Source organism: Callospermophilus lateralis, chromosome 3, assembly GCF_048772815.1.
Source record: "Callospermophilus lateralis isolate mCalLat2 chromosome 3, mCalLat2.hap1, whole genome shotgun sequence".
In the NCBI taxonomy this organism is placed as follows: domain Eukaryota; kingdom Metazoa; phylum Chordata; class Mammalia; order Rodentia; family Sciuridae; genus Callospermophilus; species Callospermophilus lateralis.
In genome coordinates this window covers 95,015,062-95,033,348 of record NC_135307.1, presented here as the reverse complement: position 1 = coordinate 95,033,348, position 18,287 = coordinate 95,015,062, and the positions used below count along the sequence as shown (strand labels likewise).

General features: G+C 38.2%; 1 protein-coding gene across 5 annotated transcripts in view; it reads right to left on the bottom strand.

Annotated features, from left to right (window-relative positions):
* Positions 1-18,287, bottom strand: part of Galk2 (galactokinase 2) — a 129,841-nt gene that overhangs the window by 19,702 nt on the left and 91,852 nt on the right. The gene's annotated exons all lie outside the window — the stretch shown is intronic.

The following is an 18,287-nucleotide window of genomic DNA, read 5'->3' as shown; positions in this document are numbered from 1 at the left end:
ACCTAGTTTCCTAGTCCATTGCCATTTATGTCTGCCGCACAAAGGGCACAAGAAAGCAACACCTTCTATGACGATAAAACAGTGCTGTTTAGCTGACAAATCACTGCACCATACTTTAATGAGACAAGTTTTTTTTTAATTGAATAATAAAAAATTTCAAACAGATTGAACAATGGCAAAAATATTGTAGCAAACCCCATAGTCCATCACCTATACTGAAAAATTATTATTTCCATATTGGCTTCAATTGGTATTTTGCTTAAGTATTTTCAAATAATTGTAGATGACTTACATATTTCCTCCTTATATGTTTGAGTGTGCACTTGTATGAAATACTTTCTTATACAAACACTACATCATCATTATACCAATTACCACTGATTCCTTATTATCACCAAGTCTATATTTAAAATTTTCTGAGTTATCTCGGAGTTTAAATTTCAGTTGGTTTTGCCACACATATATTCAGTTATTTTGTCTAATAAGTCTCTTTAAATCAGATATTTACAGTGTTTTCTTGAAACTTGTTCTAATTAGTTATGCATGACAGTACAATGCATTTTTGATACAAATAGAGCACAACTTCTCTGTACATGGTGCAGAGTCACACCAGTAGTGTGTACATAGGGTAATAATGTCTGTCTCACTCTACCGAACTGCCTATCCCCACAGTCTCTCCCTCACCTTCCCTCACTCCCCTCTGCACAATTCAAAGATCCTTCATTCTTCCCTCCCCCCCTTCACTATAGATCCACAATCACTTATCAGAGAAAACATTCAACCTTTGGTTTTGGGGGATTGGCTTAGTTCACTTATCATGATAGCCTCTAGTTCCATGCAGTTACTAGAAAATGCCATAATTTCATTCCTCTTTTGCGGGGGAGTGGTGGTTTACCAGGGATTGAACTCACAGGCATTCAGCCACCGAGCCACATCCCCAGGCCTATTTTGTATTTATTTAGAGACATGATCTCAATAAATTTCTTAGCACCTCACCATTGCTGAGGCTGGCTTTGAACTCGAAATCCTCCTGTCTCAGCTTCCAGAGCCACTAGGATAACAGATGTACACCTGGACTAACTCAATGACATTCATCTTTAAGGTTGTGTAATAGTCCACTGTGTATGTATTTCTTTATCCGTTCATCTGTTGAAGGGCACCTAAGTTAGTTTCATAGTTTAGCAATTGTGAATTGAGCTGCTATAAACATTGATGTGGGTGCATCGCTGTAGTATGCTGATTTTAAGTCCTTTTGTTATAAACAAAGGAGTGAGATAGCTGGGTTAAATGGTGGTTCCATTCCAAGTTTTCTGAGGAATCTCCATATGCTTTCCGTAGTGGGTGCACCAATTTACAGCCCCAACAGCAATGTATGAGTGTATGTTTTTCCCCCACACCCTTGCCAACACTTATTATCGATTGTATTCTTGATAACTGCCATTCTGACTAGAGTGAGATGAAAACTTAAGAGTTGTTTTGATTTGCATTTTCTAGTTGCTAGAGACGATGAACATTTTTTCAAATGTTTGTCGATCAATTGTATTTCTTCTGTGTTATAATGATTTTTGATTTCTGGATTCTTAATATCGTATCCAAGCACATTTCAGGGCCATATCCTATAATAAAACTCAATATTGTCCATTACATATTCCTTTAGGATTATATATTTTCCTTTAGGATTAAAGGTTCTAAAGTAGAAACTGTCCAGAAAGATGTTTTCTGTTAAACCTTCGGACTGGTGCTTTACTTTGTGACAAGAAACATTTAGACCATACTGAGCAGATTACTCCAGAAACTAGCAATCCTGATGGCTTCTTGTGTCTGTTCTGTCCCTGCAGAGGAAGCGTTGGGCAGAAAGCCTTCTGCATAGGAATATTAAATGAGGGCTCTTGTTGGGCACTCTGAAAGTGCGTGAGAAATTGCCACTGCTTGCACTCCCCAACAGTAGTAACTGAGACAACAAGGGGAAAGGGCAGAAAGGGCATCTGGTTTGAATTGTGATATAAAGATCTTGCCAGAGGCTAAAATAGATTTAGAGACCACCCTTTGGGAGGGACACAGTTCTGTGTTGGCTGGATATCACAAATGCTCTCCGGATCCAGGATTCTGGTTTATTATATGCTGGCAACTCATCTGGTCTCTTTTGTACAAATACCAAAAAATCCAAGAAAATCTGAAACTTTGTCCATAACAGCTTTTTTCCCTGTCCAGTTAACTTTATAACCAGATGTTCCATCTGCCTATAAGCTCTTGTAATCTTTGAGAGCAATTATAATATTAAAGGATGAAGGAAACAGTTTCTTTCTATGTTCATTGCATGTGTGACTACTTCTTCCAAGGCAAATTCAATTTAAAAATATAACACTAGATGTTATTTTCTTTCAATACTACTAGTGGCCTATCTTACCCAAGGGAAATCCAAGGCTTCAACACGGGATGTACCACATGGATTTTGGAACACTGTTTTTCGCCAGTATGGATCTTAGATAATTACTACATCTAATCCTAAAATTATGTACCAATTCTGAAATCTAAATGTTCATGACCACATACATTTAAACTGCAAAATTTTCATTTTGTTGTTGAATAATTTTCACTTGTATAGTAAACTCTATTGCTATAGTTTCCTTTCCTTCTGACTTCATCCCTCATCACCTACCCTTTTCCCAGACATTCCAGCCTTGCCACTGTGCCTCCAGAATACAACACGGGCTTCTGCCTTAGGCCCAGTGCAGTAGGTGCTGTGTTGATCTGAAATACTCTTCCACACTATCTTTGCATGGCTGGCCCCTAATTGTCTTGCAGGACTCAGATGCTACAGTTTTAGGAAATCTCCCCTCAATTCCAATCTAGAGCAGCACCTCCCTCGCCCCCCCACCCCGACAATCTCCATCCTATTTTATTTCCCAAAACTTGTAACACATATTTTCTTGTGTGTTCCTTTGTTCATTGATTTGTACAACTTCCCACAACTAGAAAGTCAGCTCCAGGAGAGCCAAGATCTTGTCTGATGTCTTTATTACTGTATATTCAGCAGCTAGACTAGGATCTGGCATATAGCATGGACTCAATAAATGTTTGTTGAACGAATGGTTCATCTCCCTATTTAACACAACTGCAAAAAAAAAAAAAGGCTAAATGAAGAGTTGTGGGATAAATACAACTGGGAATATGGAGAAGATTTCCTATTTTTGGAATTTATACTTACTAGAATCTTCACCAATCATTAGTAAGAGTTTGCTAAAATAAGGCTTAGAGGCAATTGATAAACTTCAGTATCCAAAGTATATCCTAATATCCTTTATTACAAATGACTGATAATTATTTATATTGTATTTTGCTTCATAGATGTGGTAGAGATTTCTAAAACAAATGTGTTTTGAATAAAAGGGAAGAAATAGAAAATAGATAATTATATCCAGTTAAAATAAACTGTTTTTGTTTTCCTTTTAGGCAATCTTTGCAGCAAAGAAGTGCCTACTAACTTCTGCCTTAAAAAGGTGGGAGGCTATATAGCTTATGATCACAACCCATCTCTAATAAAGGAATCTAAACCAGGCACAAATAATTGGTTATTTTCTTGCATCTTTGGTGAAAAAGGATGAGGGAAAACCTTTGACAAATGAAACTGGACACCATTTTTTCTCACACAAGTTCTGAGGAAAGCAGGTCAACAGTAGATGAAGAACATGCCTATTCAGTCTCTGAGAGAGTCCCACTGACTTAATTTTAAATTCTGCATGCAAGAGCTGGTGGCCTCTTCTTTATTACTTCCTTTTCTACTAAAGCAATACCAAAGTGCAGGGTAAGATGGTCATCTAGCAAGTCACCCAATAGTTCTTATTGTGTACCTGCCATGGGCCCCATAGTATGCTCAAAATGATAGGAAAGATACATGAAGTAGAAATCCTTGCTTTAAGGAACTCAGCTAAACAGGGCAAAATACAAGACCTTTGGACAGTGGCCAATCACACTAAACATATCCAAGTGCTGGAAATGCTAAAAGTATACTAAGAATACAGGACTTGGTGGAAGAGGAACCGTAGTAGAAAATGTTATAGGAGAGGGGTCTAAGTTTTGGAGTTCAAGTTGGGAACTGTTATGGTTTAGATTTTAGGTATTCCCCAAAATCTTATGTGTGAGACGATGCAAAACAGCTAAGAGGTGAAATAACTGAGTTATGAGAGCCTTAATGTAATCAGTGCATTAATCTTCTGACAGATAACTGTAGGAAGGCAGGATGTGGTGGGAGGAGGAGAGTCATTGGGGGTGTGCCACTGAGGTATATATTTTGTCCACAGTGAGGGGAGTGTCTCTCTCTCTCTCTCTCTCTCTCTCTCTCTCTCTCTCTCTCTCTCTCTCTCTCTCTCTTCCTGGTGCCATGTCCTGAGCCACTTTCCTCCACCACACTCTTCCATCATGATGTTCTGCCTCACCTCAGGTCCCAAACAATGGAGTCAGCCATCTATGGACTGAGATCTCTGAAACGTGAGTGATAAATAAACTTTCCTCCTTTAAAAATGTTCTTGTCGGTCTTTGGTCACAGCAATGAAAAGGGTGACTAAAACAGAAACTGACAGTGTGTTCATGAGCCTGAAGAGAGAAAGCTAGCTGGAACCTAGGGCAGCCTCTTTAGGAAGCTGTTCTCACATCTGAAACTTTAATATCCTCTTCTGCACCCACCACACAAAGACTGCAAATTAATAACTTATAGTCTGTAGCAGGACCAGTGATGTTTTCTTGAGTGATATAATATTTTATATTGGGAAATTTTATGTTAGAATCTACATTTTTGCTTTCTCTTGAAAAAAACCAAAAGGTCTAGCTGGGCTGGACCTGCCTTCCTGAACAGCAACAGTTGGCTAGAGCTAAGGAGCAGCTACTTCTTGGAAACTTTATTGTACCAGTCCCACCATTCCCAACCATCTGACATTCAGCCTGCCTCACAGGTTTGCATGTCTTTTTGGTTCCCATAGGCATCATGTGGCCCTTGTTCCCTAAAGCTCTCTAAACCAAGAATTCATTGTAGAGGGAAAAGTGTCAGCAAAGCTCTTAGTCAAGTGGGTCAGTATATCATAATTATCCACCTTCATTGTTACAAGCAAATGTTCCCTCCCACAGATGCATTACTAGCTCCATATTATAATCTGTCTTCCTATAAAGCAGACAACTTTACTCTTTTGTCTTAGCTCTGTCCCCCAGACATGTAAACATCAAGTAGCCTTTCAAATACCTGAAGATAACTCCCATGGCTTATGTATGTCTTATACATACTGCTAATGATCCACTATGTGCCAGTTTTAAAACTGAGGATCCAACAATAATAAATAAGACACTCTCTTCACTCTCAAAAAATAATGGTCTACAGAGAGAAACCATTGTTAAGCACAATAAAGGGCAACAGATGCTGAGGTAAGATCCTCACAGTTGAAGTAAAGGCACAAAACCAAGAGGAGATCACTTGAAAGCACAGATGGTACCTGGTGCAGATGGCAGGACTCTAGGAAGAAGGGATAAAGAATAAGGAAAGTGAGGCAGGGAAAGTCAATAGAGGGAGCTTAATTAGCAGGCTCTCAATATAGACAATCTGGACCCAGTTGCTTGGGGTTTCTCTGAAGAACCATATTCTAAAAATGCCTTAGAACTGGCCCAGGGATAATGGGAAGACAAGCACTAACTCAATGACACTTCCACTGTTTGAATGTGACTCCTGGAGGGGTTAACTTCACAAATATGTGCCTGGACAGCACAGCTGCCTTCAGTGATGTTGGGAAATGCCCCAAGGCCACAAATAAGAGGCACTCACACTATCAGCTAGCTTGACATGGGCTACTGGCAATGATGGAATTAGGTGGGCAGAGTAAGAGGACATGCACAGAGATCACGACCTTTATGAGGGAGATAAAACCAGCAGAGTATAGAAAGATGAGCAGGTGTTCAGCAAACCAATTAAAGGTAGGGTGGGAAGCAAAGAAAAGAACTGAGAACTTACAGCAGAGAGAACATTATGAGCAAAGACATGGGGATTAAAAAACATGAGGAGCTTCTACAGAACCCACTGTAGTTTGATTGGAATGAAGCATGAAATGAGATGAAGAAATAGGTGTAGCAGAGTACACAATGAAAGAGAAATTTAAAGAAGTAGGCAGAGGTCAGAAAATGAGGCCTTGTATGTCATGCTAAGGTATTTAAATTGTAAACTGTAGATAAGTGATTCTGGTTTTTTTATGGTTATGGAACCTTTTGAGAATGAAATAAAAGCTAATGTGTAGCACAAAGGGAGGGTCAGGACACCAAATCTGGAAGCAACACTTTATTAGTGGTGCCACGGCCCAAAGGGATAATTCCCAACGTCTGAGCCCCGAGCACAGCAGGGTTTTTACAATTTGAGGTACATCAAGGCAAGGGAGTTGCTGCGATTCTATTGGAAGGTGTATTCTACATTCCTTATATGGGTGCAAGTTGTCAGCAGCCTAGGACTCTTAGCTCATACAGCTTAAGGATTTTATTGCAGTAAGTGTAAGAGAAATTGCTCTGTCCCTGTTGCTTTGTTTCTTGCTTCTGTTACTACAGTTATCTTTCACAGGTACCTGTTCACCACTGAAAGCCTCTATAGTTAAACTTCAATAAGGAGAGCTTCAGTGTGTCAGCATGCAAAACCACAGCCTGTCAGCTCTTACAGAAAGATGAGTAGTAAAGTTCCCATTTTGTTCTACTACAAATGGACCCTGTCTCCAATATGAGTACACAAATATCTAAAATGCTGCATACAATGCAACACACACAGAGATGCCAAAAAGCTATGGTTGGATCAGGTTAAGAATTCCAGCTAGAGATAAGAAAGCACTATTGGTCTTAACCATTACATCAGTCAGGATTCTTGTTTGTAAACGACAGAAATCTATACTAATTATGTCAAAAAATAACTTATTTCAAAGATATTAGGGAGCTCACTAAATCTATTGGGACTCATGACATATTTCTGTTCTCTGTTAGAATGTGAAAAAAAAAAACAAAAAAAAAACAGGAGGGAGGTGATCAGAAGCCAAGGGAAGCAGGCAGTTAGGAACTGTCAAGGTCACTCCACAGGAGCAGTCTGGATATGACACTCAACTCTAGATGCTCTATCAGTTGACTAGTGCCTGCTAGACCTAAAGCCCCAGAAATAAAAACAATCCAGAATGGCAGGAAAAGCCTAGTACCATTGTTCACATCCAGGTTTCAAGTGACCTGAGAGAGACAAACCTAACATTAGTTTCCACCACAGAAACTGTGTATGCTGGTGAGAGGCACTCACCCCGGAGCTAGCTGGTGAGTGCCTCTCACCAACATAAACAGTAGACTCCCTGATATGAGAGAGGGGCTCAGATGCTAGAGAGCACCTGCCATTTGCCCCCTGCAGAGTGAATGCCATGACTAACAGCTTGAGTCTTTTCTACAGAACAACAACCCAGTTTTCCTCAAATGACTGAATTTCAAGCCGCCTTCGCCTGCTTATTCCTGTGACACAGCTTAGTCTTTATCTACACTTCTTAAAGGGTGGCTACCAGTTCTGGGAGTCAGTTCAATGTGTGCAAGAGAGAGCTAAACCCCTCACCTCAATACAGTGAGACTCTCCATGTAGCTTCAGATCACCAAATTGTATAAAGGTTTATGAATACAGAAGAAAGCAGAACATTGTTTTCAGCTAATAAGCTAAAAAGTGATAAATATCTTGGAAATCAGACTTCATATAATTGATCAAAACTAAGTATGCGAGTCTCAGAGATTTGAAAATCTTTACCATGTGAATATATAATTAATATTTCTGAGATGTTCATGCCCCAAAATACTTCCTTATTGTTAGGAGGAGGAGCTAAAAGCAGTGTGGCTTTAGCTGCTTTTGCATAATCACATAGCTGCATGCTACTGACCAATTTCTCTGCAAAGTAGAAAACTCCAGTGGGATCAACCAAGAGTTGGTTTCCAAGAACAGCAATCCAGAGGTAGATGGGGAAAACCACTTCAGAATCCACTCTGGAGTCCTCTGTTTTCCTATGCAGCAAAGTTATAATAAGTCCCTGTTCTGAGGCATAGACTCTTTGGAGTATTTAAGCAGTATAATGGAAAATCACTATACAATCCTCATTGAAGTTGGACTGTGGTTTCAAATTTATTTTCCTAGTAATAATATTTTTCATAAATGTGAAGTTTCTGAAATGGTCAAACCCACAAAAAATAAACTGCTGCTTTCAGCCACATTAGTATCCTATTCCCATGCTGCAAAAGACTAAATTAAATTAGCATTCTACACTTAAAGGGGAAAAAAATCTCTAACTACCTGCTTTTAAAAGCAAAACCACCACCAAAAAAATATATATATATGCACTTTCAACACAAACCATACTAATTCATGGAAAACTACATTCCAAGAGGCATTTGTGAGTATTTTAAAATCCACAACATAATACCATTTTGTCTAGAAAGAGTAACATCACTCACATGTTTATAGCTTCCTTTTCTCACATTTCCAAAGAAGCAAGAGCCAGCACTGTTGGTTTCATAATAAATTTTACTGCTCTGATATTGAAACTGTTGTTCTAGTCACCCTCACCTGCCTTTTACTCTCTGGTGATATACTAAGCTCCTATGAGTAACTCCAGGGTCATTCACATGACAAGACACAGCCTATCACTCCCTTCCTTTCCATTCTATATTCTTATCTTCCTAGTTTGAAATTTTATCATCCCACGTCTGAACTATTTCATCACTTTCCAACCACTTTCCCTCCCTCCTCTGATCAACTTGTACACAGCTGCCATAATAAACTTCCCAAATCACTATTTTGTGGCCTTCCTGAATATTTCATTGCATGAAAATTCAGCACATTTTCCAACTGTTCAACAAAATGAAGGCCCCTGGATGCACTCAATCTTTCCCTCTTATAGTGTGATGTATCATCTCCCTCTCCCCAACCTCACATGAAATGTTCTGCTCCATTGTTGCCTGTCCACTGGCAGCACAGAGTCCCAGAGGGATGGCCAGCATCAGCAACCTACACAGATCGATTATTCTACTTTCCTCGGCATCTCTTTAAGTATCAGCTGGATCCACCTCTTCCATGAAGCTCTCCAAAAATATAAGTCATATGTCTCCATTCTTCCCAACTCTGCACATCTTTAACATCTGTGCATGCCTTTCTAATTATTGTTATCACACACTGCTTAAGGAGGGCAGCAACTGTGCCTCTTCACCTTTATAGACCAGGTTCTCAATAAATGTCATTTTGCTCCCATCGAATCAGCCAGGGAAGAATCTGAAGCTGCTCCCTGGATGAACCACATTTTTGTGTTTCCTTCTCTTTCTTGGGGGAAGTATTTTCCTGCTAACTTCCCAGAATTTCACTACAACTTTGTTCTTGGAAAAAGTGAAAGAAGGAGACAATCTCAAGTCATTTGAAAAGGAGCCTAGGGAGTTGGAAAGGAGTCTTGGTCAACGCAGAGCTAAATGAAGGACTATGGGAACAATGTCACGCTTGCCTACAGCTAGCCTGTCCTGGTATTTTGACATAAAAGGGAATGAGATCCTGTCTTAGCTTTCTTCTATTAATTGAATTATAGGAAAAAAGAAAAGGAAGAGAATTAAAAAGGATGAAAGAGAGGCAAAGAAAAATCAGTGCTTATCTGAAAAGTAATATATTTCCATAAGAATACTTTAGTAATTATTGTTGTCTTTCTACAAAATCCTCAAGTAAACGAAGGCAAGTATTATGCTGGCCTTGCTGATTACTAATGCATAATACCTAATACAGTGCTTAAAGAGTTGGCCCTCAATCAAATATTTGTTGACTAAAGGAATAAAATATACTTCTATTTGCTAACCTAACATGACCAAAAGTAATCATTGAGCTGATTACAACAGTTTAAGCAAGTATGAAGCTATGTAAGCTGCCATGTAAAAGGGCTTACCTAGAGCAACATAGGCTGTTGCCCCAAGCTTTCTTTTGAGAGGCATGCACTGCAGCAGATTAGGAGGAGTGACCTGAGCACTGGATGAGGGTGACTAGGAGTAAAGGAGCTTTGACTCATGTGCCCTCCTCTGAATTTCCGCATGGCAAGTATTCAAGACAGTACACCTAGCTAGAGTGTAGCTCAGTAGTACAGCATATGTGTAGTATGCTCAAGGCTCTGGGTTTGATTTCCAGAATGGAAGGCAGGCAGGCACAAAGATAATACACCTATACTAATACCTGGACTTTTCAAAATGCACTGAAGCATTATGAAGATAAAAATATTTCACTTTCATAACCATCAAACATCTAATGAGATGTTCCAGACCTGGAGGTATTTACAATATAATTGGAATTATCCTAAGAGGATAAATGAGGATGATTCTATTTTACAACATTCTGTGATGACACATGTGTTTATGTTGTTCTCCGGGGACCAAGGTGGGAAGTGAATGCACACAGGCATGAGTTTGTTTGTGGTTTCTCTGAATTTATGTTTATGTGCTTTTCCGTAAGCAATCCCTGTGTATAAATATAAGTCTCCTTCCCTTTATCAGATTCTTTTCCCCCTTTTCTTTGTCCCTTTTCATCTTCATCCTCTTTGTCGCCTTTCCCTCATGAGTCCAAAATTCAGAAATGAAGCATAAATCTTGATATTTCTCATGCTAATTATGCAAAATTTCATATTCCTTCTTCATGTAACACTCTATAATTTCTCAATTATATTATGTTAAATTATACTGCTTTCCTTTGTAGGTGGTCTCTGGTCATTTAGCTCCTACATCAGTGGCCCTTGACAAAACATGAGTCAATCTTTGTGTTCTCTCCCACTTCAAACTTTCCAAAAGACAACAGGAGGAATCATCTTCCTCAATATTTTTTTAAACTACACATTGCCTCTGTCCAGAATGTAGAGTAGTGGCCTATGACATTTTTATCTGAAACCTACAGCATAAATGACCATGAGTTGAGACTCTCATATGGTTAAAATTGTTAATGTCTATACAGATACAATGGCTTATTATTTTGTTGTTGTTGTTACTTTGACATTTGGAAATAATCTGCTAAAAGTCACAAGATCTACTCATAGTTACATGGAAACAAATGGTACAATGGATAGGAAATGGTATACAATTTCTAATTTAGAAGTTCTTGCTAGGAAACTTTCTCTTAAATACTTTGCAAAAGAAAGAAAGCTAGAAGAGGTAAGTGGTTAATATTAGAGATGTTTTTCAGGATCATACCCTAGACTATTGGAATAACAGACTGCTGAAAAGATACTGTATGAACTCAACAATACAGAGAATGAAGTGACAAGCCACCAGGACTAAAAGAGACTTTCACCAGACCAACATAGATAAAAAGCCAGTATGAGAGAAATACACAACATAAAAAGAGGTCTATCTAATTTACAAGTGAAAATAACTTGAAATTTAAAATAGAAAAATATTCATTGACTCAATGTCTGGAAAGAAATGGCAAAATCATATTTTATATGAGAAAGTGAATTGGTTCTCATTGGTATCATGAATTTGATGGAATACTACCCAGATACACAGCTTGAGAAGTATGGTGGTCATTAGGGTTGTTTCCAAATATTCCAATTCATCTCACACAGTTAAGACCGGGCTCTTCAGTTTGTAGATGGCACTTTATTTAATATCTTTGTGAAGAATTTAAAATGACCAAAGAATCTCTACTTACATGTCTCATTAATAAAAATGGCAGTTAAATTAAAAAAAAAAAGACTGGGGTCTTCTCTCCCCACACCCCAACAAAGTTCATCACATCCATGTGATTTGCTTTGGCCAATCAAGTTAGAATAGGAGTGATGTGGAACACACTGTGGTAGACATTAAGAGCCCATGAGCAATGAACAACATTCCCTTCCTTTCTTCTGCCACAGTGATTATGAACTAATACAGTAAGATGGAGTCTCTTGCCTGCCAAACCTAGTCCCTGAGTTTCTCAGAGGAACTGACTCCTTTGCTGACTTGTTTTGATCCAGAGTAAGCAAGAAATGCATTGTTGGATCAAGCCACTGTGACTTTGGAATTGCTTCTAAAGCACAATCTGGACATACCAACAGAGGATAGAATCACTATAACTAAAATAAAAGGACTTAGCTATATAAAAAGTTGCTTTGACTATAAAGAAAACATTCATCTGTACAGAAACATAAAAATGTGAAAATAAAAGGAAAAGTGGCCAAAAAGGGGAAAAAATGGTAAAATGTTAGCTTCTTAGGAAGATAATAGTAGAAGACAGTGTCCTATAGAAGATGTTTCGGAACCAGCAGAAGAGTAGCAAAGTAGAGACATTATTTTTCCTCATACCTGCAGAAGCTTCATTCAACTCAAAGCAGAGTGTCCAATAAGTTCCCAACAGACCTTTGGATGGTTTCATCTCAAAAAAGGTAGAGACATGTCCATGATAATTACAAGCAAAGGGAATACTAAGTAATATATCTTTAGACTTAAAAATATATATTTACAAGTTTAGAAATTATAAATTTTCTTCTTCTTTTCTTTCTTGAGGCAGCCATGGATGTTAGGGCCAGCAAATGTAGAGCCAAAGAAGCAGGTGAGCTGAGGAGGTGCAGGAACTACATCAAGGAAGCAGGTAGGGCTAAACCACAGTGGTCAGAGCTGAGGAGCCCAAGGGAACAGGTAATGTCCAAGCAAGAAGTGGAAAGGGTGAAGAAGATACATGCCAGAGTCAGGAAACCAGGTACATACAGGCAAACCAATACATACACAAAGTATGATGAGAGATGTGTTTTATGCTTCTAAGATCTATGCAGGGATATCTGGTGCCACTGTGGTTCATGCACATTGTTATTTATCTGTTGGCCTCAGGAACAAGAATTATGTCCACTGTTAACCTTGTGGGATAAAAGGCAGACCCTAGTGCTAGCCTACCTTCCAGTAGCTTAAGTACTGACCAGTACACAGCACACACCACTGGTGCTCTTTTTTACAGAAGCTAAAAGTGTTAAGATGCTCAGTCTTTAAAATTGTACTTAACATGTTCATATTCATCTTTAGTTCCTTTAATATTTGCAGAAAGGAGATGAACTAGAGAATAGAGGTATGTGATACACATCTGAGAGAGAAAAGGGAAACACCATCCCTAAGCTATCTGAAATATTAGTTCACCCCTTCTGTCCCCCTTAAAAATAAAGTAGGAACCTTTACTCCCAGCAGGAACCTGCCCTCCATGACCAGACAGCTGAGGAATCAATAAAAGCTGAAGGACAAAAAAGAAAACACCAGGCAGAGTGGGAAAGGAATAGGGCTAAATGAAAGCAGGCTTGACTTCCAAAACAACTTAAAACATAACATCCTTTGTTAATAACAAAAATAGTTATTATTTGACTTATTCTTTTATACCTTGTTTTTAAAAAAACTATTAATTTATTTCATCTTATAAAAATGAAAACAGGTAAAATCAAAGGACGCTTTTTGTTTGGCATTATCATTATTAGTCCACCATGTAGAGTTTGAGGATTTCTCTTCAACCAATATATATAAACTCTCGAAGGATTTATGATTTCCTTTGGTGTTTCTTTTAGATTTTTATGGAAAACATTTCCCCCAAAATTCTTACAGGAACGGAAACTGAATCTATTGAGATCAGACAGTTTGGGGGCAAATATTTTACAAACTATTTTTAAATCAGTTTCTTTAATATCTGAAAACAGTAAATTGGACATTGAAATGATGGAGCTGATAATTTTTATTCTGTAAAATACCTTATACTTTTCTGTTATATAAAAACAAACCATTCTTCTTAAACTTAACCTAAATGGACAATTTATGAGAACTGAAAAAGTTCATAGACTTTCTCAAGGTTCTACAACATAACAGTTCATGCATATTATAGCCAAGTTGAATTGTTCCTTAAATACAGCAAGCTGTTGGATGCCACACAGCCTTACCATTTTTAAACCCAAATATCAGAATGAGAAAGGGCCAAAAGGAAGCTCTTTATCTACAAAATAACCTATCTTCATCAGCTTCCTTTAGTCTCAAGAAAAAAATGAAAGTCAAGCTAAAACATCATCTTCCTTGCTTGGAAAAAGACTGCTAAAAGCAGCTTATAAGAATGCCAAGAGGAGAATGTGATTCCAGAAAAAGTATGGGATTGAATCAGAAGGCTAGGATTTCAGTTCCAACTACCTATGTGATCCCGACAATCACATTACCCTCTCATCTCCACTTCCTCGTCTGTGTGATAGGGATAACCCTGTATCAAGAGTTGTTGTGAGTTCAAATCAGATATGTGTGAAAAGTGAATGAAAAACCATAAAGTAAATAAAATAACAAGATGTATTCTTGTTGTTTATGGTTGTTTGTTTGGTGTGGTGTGTGTGTGTGTGTGTGTGTGTGTGTGTGTGTGTGTGTGTATGTTTTACCATTAACTCTAGGTGTCTTCCTAAAAAGCATTCTATGCCAGTGTCCTATACTTGATCAAAAGCCATGAATATCACTTATAACTCTGGAGAACACAGGATCCAAATAGACTGACCCAGCAACTGACCAGCACTTTGTCAGAATATGGTCACAGGCAAAGTTGGTAATCCAAGGAACGAAATCTGTGTCCAGTTCAGCACAGTGCAACTAAACAGCCAGCTGGGTCACCTCAACCTGAAACACTATGAACATTCTGAAAATGAATGTTTTCAATACATTCTCCCTTCTTCAAACTAGCATCCAAAGTACCTACCCATTCTCTTAGTTCCCATTTTTCCATGAATTTCCATGTTTGTCCTCTAATATGTGTCCTTGACTTGCATCCTGTGATTGATATATGCGCCTAACTCTCCTGGCTCTAATCACAGATTCACCTTTTCCTCTTGTGCCATACTTAGAAAATACCCCCTCTCGATAAAGTCTGGCCCCTGCCTCTGAGAATATAGGATTCCAGACCAATAGACCACACACTTAAACAATTCCTACCTGTAGGCAGTGTCGAGCAAATAATTCTTAAACTATTATTAACTGGTTCTTAATGATGGTTTGTAGTCATTCAAAACATCTAAAAGATTTGAGGATTTTTCTTTGAGTGTGTGTTTAATTTTAATGACCTCTGAGCATTTCTAAATCTAATTATTAGAAATTTGGAAAGAGAAAATGACAGTTGCACATGGGCCTTTGGGAGTCTGGTTGGTTTAGCAGAAGCTGCAAACCACAGTTTTGTTGTAAACATCTCTCCCTACCCTGTCACCTCAAGGTCAATATCTCAACTCACACTTGTATCCATGTGGAAAGGAGTTTTGCCAAAATGAGACATAGGAAGTCTCTGTGTCCCTAAAAGTCAAGGGTTTCCATGACGGAAAAATTAGATCAGGTCAAAACTAAGCATGCTCAAGTGAAGGCACCTAGAGTAAAGGGGCAGTGGCACTCTCCAGAGTCCTCTGATGGGATAATTTGATCTAAATACAATGTCATCTTCAACATTTGTTTCAGATCTAAAATCACATGAGGCAAAATTTCAGAAAGGACCAAATGAAAAGGATTAAAAAAAAAAAAGATTTTGGACCCTAAAATTCAGCTGGAAATTTGGCTGGGGCTAGATGGCTAGATTTAGAAAGTAAATTGAGTAACATTAATCAAGGCAACTCCAGAATCCACAGACTAATTTATGTTCACAGTTTTTTTTAATTTATTTATTCAAAAAGTAAAAGGGAATCCTTAGGATGACAGGATTACAAAATAGATTCATTCATTGGACATAGATTCACTGAGTACAAAACAAGAGTAAATTATAGTAATACAAATGGAGCAGTAGAGCAGTGATTTTAGATACAGAGGTAAGATGAAGCACACATCACTTTTACAAAAGGAATGAAGTCGGTATCCTATAGATTAAAAAAGTGAGTAAATACATAGCAATACATGTGCTACAATTAGCAAATTATCCTTTGTATTTTCTAAGTTATTCTAGGTAATTATTTCAAAAGGTGCAAAAAAGAAGCAGGGAAGGAAAGATAAGCAGATCTGGAAAGAAAGGTCATGGATACAGAGAAAAAGAAAATAGCTTGTGAGTAGAGAAAGATAAAACATATTTAGCTTTACAGATAGGTAGAAACTATATTTCAGAAAAGTAGACAAGTCCAGTTGGAAAATAGTGTATTTATTATTAAAAGTCCAAGCTGCTAATAAGTAGGTGGTACAGTCTAGCCAAGGCAACACTGCCTACATGTCTGTGTATAGGTTCAAAAGGCAGCCCGGATAGAACGAAGTTAAGGCCAGACTGAGAAGAAATCTAACACATTAAGGCATGTGGGCAATTAAGTGACGGTGAACTAAGGCATAACACCATGAAAAGATTGCTTTAAGAACATCACTTGACAATGAATATTCTCAACATCTATTAAGACTTCCTCACTTCTTCATTACCTCTTTGTTTTTTATTTAAATAATGTACCATTGCATCAAACTTAAAGATAGATGGAAAGAAAACACTTATCCCAAAACCACTTCCAAAGCTGTAATTCCCTAGTTTTGCTAGCTATCTATACATTGACTTTACTTACCTTCTATTTCTTCTTTCCACTTTCCTCCCTCCTTCCCTCCCTTCCTCCTTTCTACTCTTCCTTCCTCCCTGGATACAAGAAGTCACCAATTCCAACAGAATTCTCCTTTATGGTCTCAAGAATCTACAGTTAACCAAAGATTCCCTATGAGAGGCCCGTGTTACCCAGAGTAGAATAATGCAATCCTATGCGACAGCCATTGAGGCAGTCTTTCTGTCACCACACAGCACACTATACCTCATGGTACATATTCTCCAATACTTTGCTCCTGTGTTTCCTTCTTTACACAGGCTCTACTCTCTGCCCGGCATGTCTATAACCCTCTCAGTCTGGGAAGTCCATAACTTTCTTTCAAGATCCAGCTTAGCTGTTATCCCCTCCATACTCTCAGGGGTCTTGACCAACACCTGTATTTTAGTAGGTATTTGTTAACTGTGATTGTTGCAGGGCTCTCTTCCCCTTTATATACTATGTCACTAGAAGATAGAGGCCATGTTCTACTTGTCTTTATATCCAGCATTCAAAAGAAATTAATGCATATTGACTGAATTAAAGAAACTGTCTTAGGTCAAAGTAGAAAATGTTGTTTACCTGGGAGATCTTCCTATCCAATTCCCTACCCATCCTCTTCATTTCATACTTTTCTGGTCATGTAATTTTCTCTCACTCCTCTCTGTTCTGTTTTGTCTACCTCAAATTCCTTCTGACTGCTTCTCTGCCTAGGAAACTTCTATTTATTATTTAACTTTTGGCTCACTGCTATCTCGTTAGTAAAGCTGGCTTTGACTTCTCTTTTCTTGTCTCCAAAGTACACTCCATCATCACACTCATCACTCTGGGAGCAGCTCCATTACCAAGCATGAATCTTACACAATTACTTCCTATTATGCCTATTTCTATGGCAAAGCTGAGGCAACCTTTAGTTTACTGCTTTTCTGGAGCCAGAGTTTTAGGTTTTGTGAACTCTATAGGCTCCAAACAACTACACAACTTTACTCTTATACTGCAAAACCAACTACAGCAAATAAATATGGCTGTATTCTAGTGAAAGTTAATATTACAAAAACAGGTAACAGGCATCATTTGGCCATTCTAGAAACTTAATCAATGTTCATCAAATTAAAATCAATCTGGCAATGTTAGAAACCCAAATGCAATCCCTGTCCTCAAATGATTCCCTTATCCCATTCCAAATTTGTCAATGGTGGTAGCCTTGACGATTACTTCACAGACAAATCCACAATAGGAACTCAATAACCAGTCACAGAAACAATCCAAATGGGATGGAAATGGGGCTTTGGGGCTTGTCTTTTGCCATATTCCCACCCTTCCTAACCTCACCTTAAAGGGAAATTAAATCTTAACTAAATGTTCTTGTCACTAATACTGACCTCCCACAAATAGACAACCTTTACTTCTAAGAGGAACAACTACTCCAAGACTCCATACTGTGCCTCCAACTTGTACTTCGCCTTCATCTCAGCTTCATCTCAGCTTCTGATATTATGTGTTTAAAAACAACATTACCTAAAAGCAGCAGGCAAATAGAAATAAACTTCCACTTTAAAGTGGGCCATGGGTTTCAACCTAAGCAGTGAAAACATCCTGGTGTTCCACAGTATTGTTCCAAGCAGTTCTGAGCACTAACCTAGATCCTTTTATATAAATAACATAATAACCAGGAAAATAAATAAGGAAAAAAATAAGATGAAAAAAGAGAAGCTTATTAAGTCACAAACCTCTTGAGGCAGGAATCAT